The sequence below is a fragment of the Leguminivora glycinivorella genome, chromosome 26 (genome assembly GCF_023078275.1).
Source record: "Leguminivora glycinivorella isolate SPB_JAAS2020 chromosome 26, LegGlyc_1.1, whole genome shotgun sequence".
Taxonomy (NCBI): Eukaryota; Metazoa; Arthropoda; class Insecta; order Lepidoptera; family Tortricidae; genus Leguminivora; species Leguminivora glycinivorella.
Window position 1 is genome coordinate 1,160,828 of NC_062996.1, and position 13,967 is coordinate 1,174,794.

Below are 13,967 nucleotides of genomic sequence, written 5' to 3' on the forward strand. Positions count from 1 at the left end.
GTCTGATACGATCGACTTTCTGTTTCAGTAATAAGGTTTAATTTCGTATGGCAAAAAATGTGATTGAGCTGTCCCCTGTAAAGGTCTTTGATTTTGTGCTATTTTTAAATAGTTTTTCAATTATGTCCATAGATGGCGATAGTAGTTCGCGCTGATCCTTGGTTTGGAAAATACGCGTTTTCGTCTAGAATCAGGTAACTTAATTTTATAGCTCAATTAAGCTTAAATGTCTACAAAATATCTGAAAGAACCGGAATTAGGTCACATTTCCTTGATTTTTAAGCAAATACCTGATTGTTATAAAAAGCAAGTGAAGCCACGCGACAGAGCGTAGTTGTTTATCGATTTGATCCAAATTCGAGGAAGCAGATCGTTTCAAATGTTTGACAAACTGCGTATTGGCTCGTTCCGAGAGGGCTACCACATGGCGCCGTTACTAGGGGCAGCCAAGTAAGTACAATGCTTACACTACACGGCAATATTTTATCCCTTGCTAAATTTTCATTTCATTAATCCCACTCAAAAGCACAAAGTCTTACAAATTTTGAAAAAAATGCTCCTAAATATTACCAAAAACTGTCAGTGTTTTTCAAACTGTAGGGCGCGCCCCCTGGGGGTGCATCAATTTATTAGAAGTTATATTTATTTTATACCTACATAGGTACTCGTACTATAGACGTTGTGTAACATCATGGAATGCCATTCGTTGAGACAGATGTTTCTCCTTTTGGGACTGAAAAAGTATACCTACTATTCATAATTATTCTGAGTAGGAATAACATAGACCACAGAATATATAATAGTACAAGTACAGAAGGCTCACTCCTTTGATATTCACAAAATGCCGCCATTCTAAATTCTTACCTACAGAAACAAACGGACCGAGCGCGAGCAGCCGACATTGAATTCTATTGCGCCGCTGAATGGGCCGCGAACTCGCGGCCCCCGGCATGTACTTGTAGCGCGGCGATAGAATCGCGGAGTGAGCCGCCCCTGATAGACACTTCAAAATCGAAAATTGAGTATATGGACGGCTAACCAAGTCTTGCTAAAAGAATAACCTAACCACAAAATTAAAATTTTGAAAAAAGACCGCGACAGACAGACACACACACAGACAGACAAACAGACAGACAGACACACAGACAGACAGACAGACAGACAGACACACAGACAGACAGACAGACAGACAGACAGACAGACAGACAGACATACACACAGACAGACACGTCAAACTTATAACACCCCTTCGTTTTTGCGCCGGGGGTTAAAAATGGCTCAGCGCACTCAGTGGCCAATTGTCTTCAATAAAACCCGTGGATTCCTAAACTTGACGTTGAATCATCGACGAGCCATAATAACACTTAAAACCGGCCAAGAGCGTGTCGGGCCACGCTCAGTGTAGGGTTCCGTAGTTTTCTCAAAAACTACTGAACCTATCAAGTTCAAAATAATTTTCCTAGAAAGTTTTTATAAAGTTCTACTTTTGTGATTTTTTTCTTATTTTTTATGAGAATGAGATCAATGTTATCTTTATGAAATAAATAAATATATATATATATATTTTAAACATATGGTTCAAAAGTTAGAGGGGGGGGACGCACTTTTTTTTCCTTTAGGAGCGATTATTTCCGAAAATATTAATATTATAAAAAAACGATCTTAGTAAACCCTTATTCATTTTTAAATACCTATCCAACAATATATCACACGTTGGGGTTGGAATGAAAAAAAATATCAGCCCCCAACTTTACATGTAGGGGGGGGGGTACCCTAATAAAACATTTTTTTCTATTTTTTATTTTTGCATTTTGTTGGCGTGATTGATATACATATTGGTACCAAATTTCAGCTTTCTAGTGCTTACGGTTACTGAGATTATCCGCGGACGGACGGACGGACGGACAGACAGACATGGCGAAACTATAAGGGTTCCTAGTTGACTACGGAACCCTAAAAATTGAAAGAAAATGTAGGTCGAGGGTTAAATTCTGATAGAAAATTTGAATTTCGCTCCTTTTTTTAATGCCAAGATTTGCTTGACCGTCTATATTTTTCTAACAGTAAGAAGAAGGGATGATAATTATATATTTAATATTGTAAACAGAATATTACGTTATAGTTATTTGTTATACAAGGGGGCAAAGTTGTATTTTAACGCCGAGTGTGGAATTGAAAAACGAGCAAGTGAAAGGATTCTATAGTTGAACCCGAGAATGGAATCCTGAACTTGCGAGGAAACTACAACGAGAAAAAATACGTTTATCTCAAACATGCAATGAAAAATTCTTTACGTTCTTAAAAAAATGCTTTATGCAAACAACTCGAGAGATCTGTAAAGTGGATTTGTAATTTTTCAGGCCTAGGCATACAATTTTTTTTTGAGATAAAATATTGTTTTAGACTGTCTTTTTTCATTTCATTGTATGTTTGAGAAAAGCACTATAATCTTAAAAAAAACTTGGCAAATTGACAGTTCAATCCCTATACCCACTTGTCAGTCCTCTGATGTAATGTCACTATTGCACCTGAGTTTAACACAAAACTTTTTTTAAGATTAGGAATTTTTACAGACTGTAAAAATGCGTTTATCACTGCTTCCAGTAGTTCCACAGGTGGTAAATCATCTTTATTACTAGATTCACATATTTTTATCAATTTCAAAGCAGTTAATTTGACTTTATTCAAGGTCAAATTACTTTACCCACTAGTGGATAAAATGCATTTTTACCCGCTGGTATTAAAGGACAAAACACGTGTTTCCGAGCTAGTGAGGGAAAAATAATAAATAATAATAATACTACGTTGCCATGTAAGCCGCGGTCAATCCGGTTCCGTAGCTACCCGCATATCTACGTAGCTACTCGTAGCTACGTACTCATTGTTGGATATTACGTACCGTCGCAGCCACTTCCCGCGTTTCAGACTTTTTAAGAAACGACTAAAGTCCTTTGTCTATTTTTTTGACCCTTCTATGCAAAAAGTGAGGTGTTTCATACTCTAGTATTCCCAATTCGTCAAAGATAAACTCGGGATTCCTACACTTCCTACCTTTCTGAACCTTACTAAAAATAATGATTAATGTGTCTATGCGTAAGAAGTCAGAAATGGTCAAGACTCAAGAGATTCTGATTAGTAAAAGGTATTTGTTGAAGATTTTATATTTTTTTATACGAATGTACAAAAATCCCTAAACTAAAGACGATCAACCAATGGGCTAGTTTTCTACTAGTCAAATCAGCTTCTTTTTTAGAACTGTCAAAACGATTTGCTAATATGGAATTACTATGAAATACTGAGGAGTGACGTCACGGTCAGTTCATTTACTTTATATCTTTCTCTTTGACTTATTAAACAGAAGTTATGTTTAAACATAACTACAGTCCATATTTTTCTTTTAATTATGTGGTGCTTTATTTCGTGCACTGCATAAAATATTTTTTAATACAGTTGCTCAAAAAGTGCCCGTTTTTTGGCTGTTTAGCGTGCGAGAAGTTGTATTTTACGAACTAGTGCGTAAAAAGTATATACGTTCCATTTTACGACTACTTACCGAGCTGTTTTCATATTAGTCTAGTTTACTAAGACAGAATAAAACTATAAACATACTATTAAGTGATTAATATTTAAAACGTTAATATTTCATATGTAATTGTTTACTTTTAGTCATACTAAACATAATTTATAAAATGGTTTATACTTTGAAAAATCGGTCATAATGAGTCGTGTAAACAGAACATGATTGGAACGAAACGCGTCTTCTACTGTCCAAGCCCCCCTAATAAAAATTCGTGTAAAATGCATATACTCATCCTTGACTTCCTTATGACTTAGATAATGTATTGAAAAAGGATGGATATATGCTAGTTATTGCTCTTTTTGGTAGGTGGTCCCTGGTTTTGTGTTAGCTAGGGATGTTACTTTGTCGATTCAATTATCGATAAAATATGCACTTACTTACGTTCTCACCTTAAAAATAATATAAACGTTATATATATAAAAGTAACGAAAACATACAATATTGATATAAACATTTCATTTGGATTATTATGTGGCTTTTTGGCTATGAAAGTCATATATTCATACATTCTTGCCTTCTTGGCTAACCGTACCTACTGATTGCAAATAAATGGTTTGTTTATGTACTTACCTACATAAACGGTCACTTCTCTTCTCTTACCAAGTCCTAATATTACATTATCATACCTATATCTCTGATCATAGGTCTGTATGCCTCCCTTTTTCTGTAACGTGAATAAAAAGGACGGCATGTTGTCTATGACTATATTTCTATGATAGTGTAATATCGGCCTAAATAGTTTGTAAAAAATAGAAGATGGGAGATACGAGTATAAAACAAATAAATACATTTTTCTCTTCTCCTTATGCAAAGACCTAAGTAATTTAATTCGTGTAGCATCCCTCTATTAATTTCTAGTCCACCACTCAAAAATCTACTTATACTTACTTACCTCAATAATATTTTCTCTATCAAATAGAAAATAAAACAAAACGGCAGTGTAGGTACCAAAATTTATTATTTCAATAGTTTCACCTATTTTTAGTTTCTTTTTAATAATGTTTGAGAATTTCTGGAAAACTAAAAAATACTATAAGTTTAATTCACTAGAAATGTTACATTACCATTTACCCAGTCTGTGATACCTGATCATCATTAATCATTTTTATGTCCTTTTCAATGCAAGAATGTCAATAGAGTTAATGTCGGGACGTCGATAAAAATGACACATCACTACTACAAAAACATAACCTAAAAACAGTTTGGAGAAACTTCAGAACAGAATTTAACATGGTAGTAGTTATTATTTAAACTATGAAAAGATCGTATTTTATGCTTTGTTTAGATCCTACAAATAATAGTATCAATAACTGACCGAAATTCACTAATGAAACACAACAGGTTCTTGGGAGTTTTCTTTTCTCCATGTACGTGAATTACAGTCCTTAATCACACAAGCCATAATCACACAAGGAACTTGAACACATCACAAATAAGAATTTAGCAGGATCATCAACACAGATGTCATATATACCATAGATCAAGCAAACGTATCTACTTAGCGTGTCAAATGAACTCAGTGAAATCCACTGAGTTGTCCGTTTTTACTCGCAGCTTGCAGCTTTCGGGCGTCAATTTTTGTAAGTTGAAGTGAACCAAAACATAAAAAATGCCTCGTTACGTGATATTCAATTGCAACAACACAAAAATTATGAACAATCAAGAGCCTGAGACATATTTAAAATTACAGGCAAGAATCAACTTCAGTACAAAATTTGACACGCTCGGCCCCTATACAAATATATGAATTTGTTTCTTCTATCTAAATTAAGTTCTGTGATCATCAACTATCTATCAGGAATAAACACAATTAAATTAAAAATCGGCCAGACGACCGCCGAGATATTTGATCTAATATAATATGATTATGTACAATTGTCAAAGGTAGACACCTGGGGAGACATCTGGGGGCCTGCTCCATTTCAGCTTCTTGGCCTTCTTTTTGGTGGAGTCTTGGGAGTAAAGGAACCGCGAGCATCGCACCTTGAACTTCGTGTTTCCGGTCTTCTTCTTCGGAAATCTAAGAAATATATAAAGTTGAATTTGTAAAATAGCTAAATAACAAGAGAATCATAACAAAGAACAATAATCATTGATGGCGTTTTTAAGGTATGAATATTGATAGGTTATTATTGCAAGGTCGATAAAACACATCACATCACTATGCTAAAAAACATAACCTTTCCGAGTTTGAGAAAACTTCCAAAAAATATGCAAAAATCTATACAGAATTGAATAAGATTTGAATTGTATAAACTACTAATATGTACATTTATATTTCTGCCAGGTCGTATCAATAAATATTATCAAAAACTCAAGAAACTTACCGATGAAATGATATAACCTCTTGCGTGTTTTCTTTTCTTCCTGAATGTGATTTGCAACACTTGATCACACAAGCCATAGTCAGAAATGAAACTTGAAACTATCACAAATATACACTGAGCTACTGAGCTTTTTCCACGATCTATCAGAAATCCTCACAAAATAAATAAATATCGTCAAGACGACCATTGAAGTCGCGCTAAAAACTCGAACCAATATAATACGACTATGTACAGTTGTCAAAGATGGAGACCGAGTGTGAAATGACAAACGTATATTTAATTTTGCCGTATAATAAATGGACCCCAGGTCCGTTTTGACATCAGCATTTAGGGACAACCTTCGAGAAAACGAAAGAAGTTGTGGAATATTGTCTCATTCGCTCATATAAAAAAGGTAATAGTGTGGTGTGAGTAAGATACATGTTACCGAGCTCTTATTTTAGCATGGCTTCCATGCTTTAGTTATACTTCCGTGCTACTGTCAAAGTAGAGGCGTCTACCATGTTTTAACTTAATGCACGTTCAAAAAACCTCAATATGTTACGCGATTTGTCATAATTATTTTACGTTATTTGCAATACGTCGGGGCATAAATGGATCGATTAAATTAAAATGTAGTTGTACATTAAACAATCGTCCCAAATCGTAAATGTTTATGTTTTTATGGCACCCAATGAAATAAATTATGTTAGATGAATAGCAAACTCGAAAATATGCACGCAAGTTTAAAAGCTTCAAAAATACGCCTTTGAATTGTCAAATAATCCGTCAATGTCCATGGGAAAATTCATAGTTCGTATTGTTTTATTTCGTTGTAAGTAAGTAGTAGTGTTTTTTCGCAACTGTATTAAAAAACGTCGTTCGTCACACGTGCGAGAATGTCATTCTTCACTCGTCCCGAGATTTGCCACTCGCGTGCCGCTCGTGGCAAAATGTCTCGGGACTCGTAAAGTAATGACATACTTCTCGCACTTATAACGAAATGTACTATTATTTTAGGTATAGGAAACTAGCCTATTGGTCGATGAGACCTACATTTTTCAGCCGCTTTCTTTTATTTGATCCGTCAATACTTGTAGAACACAATAATTTTAACTTAAAAGAATTATTCTCTACCTCTCTAGCCATTTCACAACTGCCTATATTCCTGAACTATCTACAACGAAGACATCACATACAACCCGAACTACTTTAATTGTACATATATGAACAAACATACACATATGTATATGTATAATGCAGTTCATATGTCCGTTCTGAATAAAAATAATTTGTCTTCGCACAGCGAGGAAATGTCGCCAGTATCCTTGGTACAGCGCCTCAAGGGCCTATTTTAGACAGCTAGTCTTACTTTCTTAAATTCTTATACATATAATTATGCAAATATGTTCATTTCAAGAAATGATTTGCCTCATCTAATCATACATGTAAGTACATAGTATCGTAATGTACTATTTTGCTCCCTTGTGACACAAAATCTTCCAAATTCTAAAAAACCACACCCTACTATCTGAAGTCGGTAAACACTGCTCTAATCACTCGCTACTTAATGTTGGTACGATTTTAAAATTAAAAACTCGCCTCTGTGTGTGTGTGTGCTTACATAATGGAACTGAGATGTGTGTGTAAGAGAGAATAGTATGGATAAGGTTGTTTTGTTATTGATTTTATTTAAATTTTGTCTATTTATAAATTGATAACTGTAAACATGTATTTTAATGAGTGAATATAAAAGAAAATTGGAAATCATGATTTTTAACCCTCTACGCAAAAACGACGGGGGTTAAAAATGTTATAAGTTTGACGGGTGTCTGTCTGTCTGTCTGTGTCTTTCTGTGGCGTCTTACTTAACTCCCGAAGGGATGAACCGACTTTGATTTAGTTTTTTTTGTCTGAAAGCTGAGTTAGTCGGGAGTGTTCTTAGCCATGTTTCATGAAAATCGGTCGACTATGTCGTGGTCGGGGGTTCTTTCAAAATTTTAATTTTGTGGTTAGGTTTTATATGAAAGTAAATTCTCGGTCATTTTTCTGATGTGTTTGCTGATATCTAGTACTTATCAGACTTTGAGATTTGAAATGTCAAAAAAGAATTTGATCGGTATTACGCTAATTCGAACCTCAAACTTATTTACTGTACATAATTTTCCGACTTTTTTTTTAATGAAATAGGCAGCAAACGAGCAGACGAGCGGCCTGATGAAAAGCAGTCATCGCCGCCCATGGACATAAGCAACATCAGGGGAGTCACCTATGCGTTGCCGACCTTTAAGAACCCTAAATACCTGCTTCTTGAAGAACCCCATGTCATAGCGCAAGAAGATGAAATAGAAATTGAATTATTGTTTTATAAGTTATAAACTTATAACTACCTACTTACTGTCTATGCTTTTCTTATTATTTTAACATACAGTATTTTATTTTAAGGACAGGCAAGTTCCCTATTGCTTGTTAATACGATAGTTTTCTTTCTTTAGAAATTTTTTGAAAGGAGGTATTTTAATACATTTTCGGGCATATCTTATTAGTCCTATCGTAGCACTTGATTGTGGCGCGCCGGCGAACGGAATGCAAACTAAACGGCCAGGGCTGCCACTCGACAATTATTATTATTTTATTTTCTTTTTTTGTATGAAAGTATGATACTATTGTTATTGGTATATTAATAATCATTATTTTATATTTTACGGTCTTTTTTGTATGAAAGTAGGTATAGACTTATTAATTGGATTGAATTGTGTAATTAATAGATAGATAGATAGGCAATTCTTTATTAGAACAATATAGGCAGAACATAGAAATTCTTCTTAAACAAATGTGTGCTAAATGGGCCTCACTTAGCTTTACGTTTAGTGAGTTCTGAGAATCGATACGGATATTGAAAATTAATTAAACTGTTGAAAATAAATAAAAATAAATACTAAATACATAATAAATATTCAGGGAAAATTATTATTTCATATTTAATAATATTTATATTATATTGAAGGTGGTGGCAACCCTAACGTTTATCAGCACTCACACACATACAGTTCACGCACACGCGCGCAGGTAACGAATTAGGGTAGTCTCTAGGCGGCGACACGGTACAGTGTAGTATGTCACGTTTTGTAATTTTTGAGTATTTGTTTTTAGGGTTTTTTTTATATATAATGATAACGGGTTTTTGTTTTATCTTCAATTACCTTGTAATCAAGTAACTTTTAAATAAATAATCCGTGTACCATTAAAGTAAAGATCAAGATCAAAAACCACAAATTAGAGTTGCATAATGGTTAATTTATTACAATATCTTAATAACGATAAACAAGTTAATTAATAAATTAAAACGAATCTTAATTAAAGTATATTTTAAACTAACAAAATAAAATAACTAAATTAAAGTTTAGTTATTTAATACTTACCTACTAACTAAATATCGTGCAATGTTTTAATTTATATGCCTATACGGTATAGGCTATACCTACTAAGAATAATCTGCCCCACCCTAAGAGGATAAAATACTGTACAGTTAATTGCAATAAACTGAAGTCAGTGTCAGTCGCATGCTTTTTTTACGGAACAATCTTTTTTTATATCTAAAAATGTAAATTTCGTACTTACCCCCTTTCTCCCAGGCCGTATATTTTTACCCGCTTCCTCGCTCATTGTTCATGTTCCGGTCACCACGGCCACAACACATAGCTTAAGGCAACGCGCATGTTATCACCATGACATCATAGAAAAAATCATGATATATGTTACTTAGAATACTCTTAGGAGGGCTAAGTCTCCGCCATTTTGAAAAAAAAACTTAAACGAAATCACTCCGTAAGAATCAATCAAATTTTTTTATTTTGAATTTGGAACGTTTATGTTTTTTTATACCTCCGAGTGTTCAACATTCGAATTTAAGTTGTAGAATACTTGTACTATACTCATAATTTTAGTTATTTAAAAGAATGCAAACAAATAATGTGTACATTTTCGGCTAATTACATTGGTAGTTTAACTAACCAAATAAAATAAAAAACCTGTTTTAAACCTTCTTATTTTGGTCGTGTTATTTCATATTTACCCGCTAGTATTAATAGTTATTTGTTATACAAGGGGGCAAAGTTGTATTTTAACGCCGAGTGTGGAATTGAAAAACGAGCAAGTGAAAGGATTATATAGTCAAGAATAGAATCCTGAACTTGCGAGTTTTTTAACACACGAGAAGTAAAATACATTTGCATAACACAAAACTTTTCCCCTCACTATAGCGAGGAAACTACAACGCAAAAAATGCGTTTATCAATGCTTCCATTAGTTCCACATGTGGTAAATCATCTTTATTACTAGATTAACCTACTTTTATCAATTTTAAAGCAGTTAGTTTGACGTTATTGAAGGTCAAATTACTTTACCCACTAGTGGATAAAATGCGTTTTTACCCGCTGGTATTAAAGGACAAAACACGTGTACATTTAAGCCGCCATCTTGGATTTTTACCTTTGAAATCCTTCCGACATCCGATATCGAATCGGAATCGGATAGTGTGAAAACGCACTTACTGAGTCCGTCTCAACTCAAACACACAGACGAATATATTTTTCTATATATAAATGAACGGTTTGACAAGTTATCGCTCTGTGCTGATAAGTAATCGTAGAATTTTATCTTCCACAAAAAACAGCTGTTGAGTTATGTCAAGTGCCTAAAGCATTCTTAACCGACCCAGATATTATTGATTTTAGGGATAGGTACATTCGTTTCTAGTATTATTAACTGCCATTTTGAACAAAGGCAATAGGCTAGTTTCCTATACTTAAAATAAAATATTTTATGCAGTGCACGAAATAAAGCACCACAAAATTAGAAGAAATATATGGACAGTAGTTATATTTAAACATATTTTCTATTTAATAAGTCAAAGAGAAAGATACGAAGTAGGGATGTACCGACTAGTCGCCGACTAGTCGGGAAAGCCGACTATCCGGCCACTTTTGTAGTCGGTGATTAGTCGGCGACTAGTCGGCAAAAACGGCCGAATAGTCGGCACTTCATAAGTGATAGAAAGATATTAGAAAAATAAATCAACAGCTGATGTGGTTGTATTATTTAAAAAACTATTTGGTATGCCTTTCTTAGTCAAAACAACAAATATCAGTCATCACAGAAATAAATGTCTTACTTAGGACTATCAATTTCATAGGCAGGATCAATTCACTACCTACTATGCCAAACTGGTTGGTGGTTAAAAATGGAAAATGTATATAAATAATCTCATAGACCTATAAAAAATCATGAAAAGAGCGAACGAAGGACCAGAAATGATATTCAAAATGTGAATTTAGTCGAAAAAACTATCTTGGCCGACTAACCGACTAGTCGGCCGACTAATCGGCCACCCCAGAGCCGACTAGTCGGTAGTCGGCCTAGTCGGCCAAATCAATAGTCGGTACATCTCTAATACGAAGTAAATTAATTGACCGTGACGTCACTCCTCAGTATTTTATAGTAATTCCCTATTAGCAAATCGTATTGACAGTTCTTAAAAAGAAGCTGATTTGACTACTTAGTAGGAAACTGGTCTGGAAAAAACCTAAAAAATCATGTAAGATAAAAAGATGAAAAGAAAAGGGGAGATGGTTTTTAGTCAAATCTTTTAATATTTAATGGACGTATTTGGACGTACACAATCGAATTAGCGAAATATTCTAAAATTCACACGAGCGTTGCGAGTACTTAAAAAAAAAATATCTTGAGCGTTCCCAGGGTTTCAAAGCACGAGAGATTAAACAAAATAGGTAGTTTTTTTTTTGACAAGATTGTCTATCGACATATGTATCTATTTATACAGTGCTTATATGCATACTGTTAAATATGTCGATAAACATATTAGGTACTTAATATAAGACTGACTGATGGTTGACTGGTAGAGAATGCCATTAGGCATTAAGTCCGCCATTTGTACATTTTTTTTTAATTTTATGTGCAATAAAGTTTAAATAAATAAATAAATAAATAAGAACATGTATTGCAACCAGTGGTACTTTGTATTTAACACCAAGTCGATAATACACTGTTTAGCATCTACTGATATAAAAGGAGAAACTGACTGACTGACTGACATATCAATGCACATCCGAAACTGTTGGTCCTAGAGATTCCAAATTTGGTGCGTAGGTTCCTTATAAGGTGTAAAGGAGCACTAAGAAAGGATTTTTCTAAATTCACCCCCTAAGGGGATGAAATGGGGGTCTAAAGTTTGTATGGGAAAACCAAGATTAGATTAGTACGCGGGCGAAGCCGAGGGAAAGAACTAGTAATACATATGGGTATATAATATTAGTATCTTATGTCCTAAACTATAACCTAACTGTGTATAAGTAGGCACACACTTCTAATGTTTTGTACATATAAAAGTGTTCAATAAATTTAAAAGCGGAAAATATCTGGCTTGGGCTTGACTTGAACTCACTAGGTACATTGCAACAGAGCTGTATTTGTTTTGTTTCATTCAAATTTCAAACAAAATAAACTGTATTCTCTGCTCCCGTACTTAAATTACAAGCTATAAATTAAAATTCAGCGGCAAAACTTTTTTTTTTCTTTTGATATGGCTCGGCCTAATAAGTCTTAGTTTTTGATTGTATGTATTGTATATTAAATAAAACAAAAGTATTTACCACTTATTAGGCTTAAAACTTCAATTTCAAAGATTTAGCAAGCAAAGCCGCGCGCCTATACTAGTTTGTCTACTCATAAAAATTATCGTATTACCGCTACGTATGTGTGCGTTGCGGTCTGCACACACACATGCACAGTTGATCTGAAAACACTCAGGGGTGGCTCTTCACGAAATAATATTTCGGAAGGACACGTGATAATACATTACCATAATATGGTGATGTACCTATTGACACGTGTCTAACCGATTGGAGAAAAATAAGTAATGCTTAATGATGATTAAAATTGAATTCCGTCATCGCAAATAATATATCTCTTTCTTTGTAACAGAATATTCGAAATTTATAAGTAATTCGAGTATCGGTTGCCGATATTGTAAAGTAAAAATTACGATGCACTAGCAGATACAAATTTCTTAATATAGGGCATTTGCTTATCGCTAATAAGCGTGTTATAGGGAACTTTAGCTTTATTTGACGTTCATATGCGCATTGTAATATGCCTACTTGAAAAATAAATATTTCATTTTCATTTTCATTTTTCATAACAACTTACTAAGCAATCTAGAAGCATATTACATGAATATGGAGTAAAATATCTGTGTAGGTATATGAAATAATCTGGCGTATTGCCTACCTGGTTTATTGAGAGCTGTGTAGTGTTCTTTATAGGCAATATAGGCATATATTTCACTTTTATTTTATTTCACTTTGTGGTGATACTTACCTCATTTGCTTTTCAAATAATTGATGATGATTGTCGAGGTACTTTTTGTTTGACATTTAGATCACAGAAAATATATTTTTCTTGAAATATCATTTCCAAATTTTAAGACATGGTCCTTCAAGTAAAGTTTTCTCAAAATTAGTTTTAACGGAAACTGAAAGCATCAATATTAATCACAAATAGCCGACTTAATCAAACTAGATGTATGGCTTATAAAATAAATAAGATTAAAAAAAAAATATTAGTCACAAATCATATTTTTTTATAATAACTTGTGAATTTTAGGTATCTCTGCTTCGCCTTAAGTTAACTGGTAGAGAATGTCTCTTGAAATCCGCCATTTCTATGTTATTGTATATATTTTGTGCAATAAAGATCAATAAATAAAATAAATCACCTCATTTTTACTTTCAAACACTCCATTTCTTTGAATTATCAATCAAATGGTACTAAACTCTTTATTAATTACATCAATGTCAGTAAACAAGTAACGTACATACTAAAAATCAATAATTTTAATAAAATATCACCAAAACATTTACCCATCGACAGCCCTGACGCACACATACACACGTATACACACAGCACACTCTGCCGTGACGGATATATGAAACCGAATGCTTGTCAAACTAAATGGATACGGTAGCTAGGGAGGAGACAGGGTTCATAAACTTATCGATAGA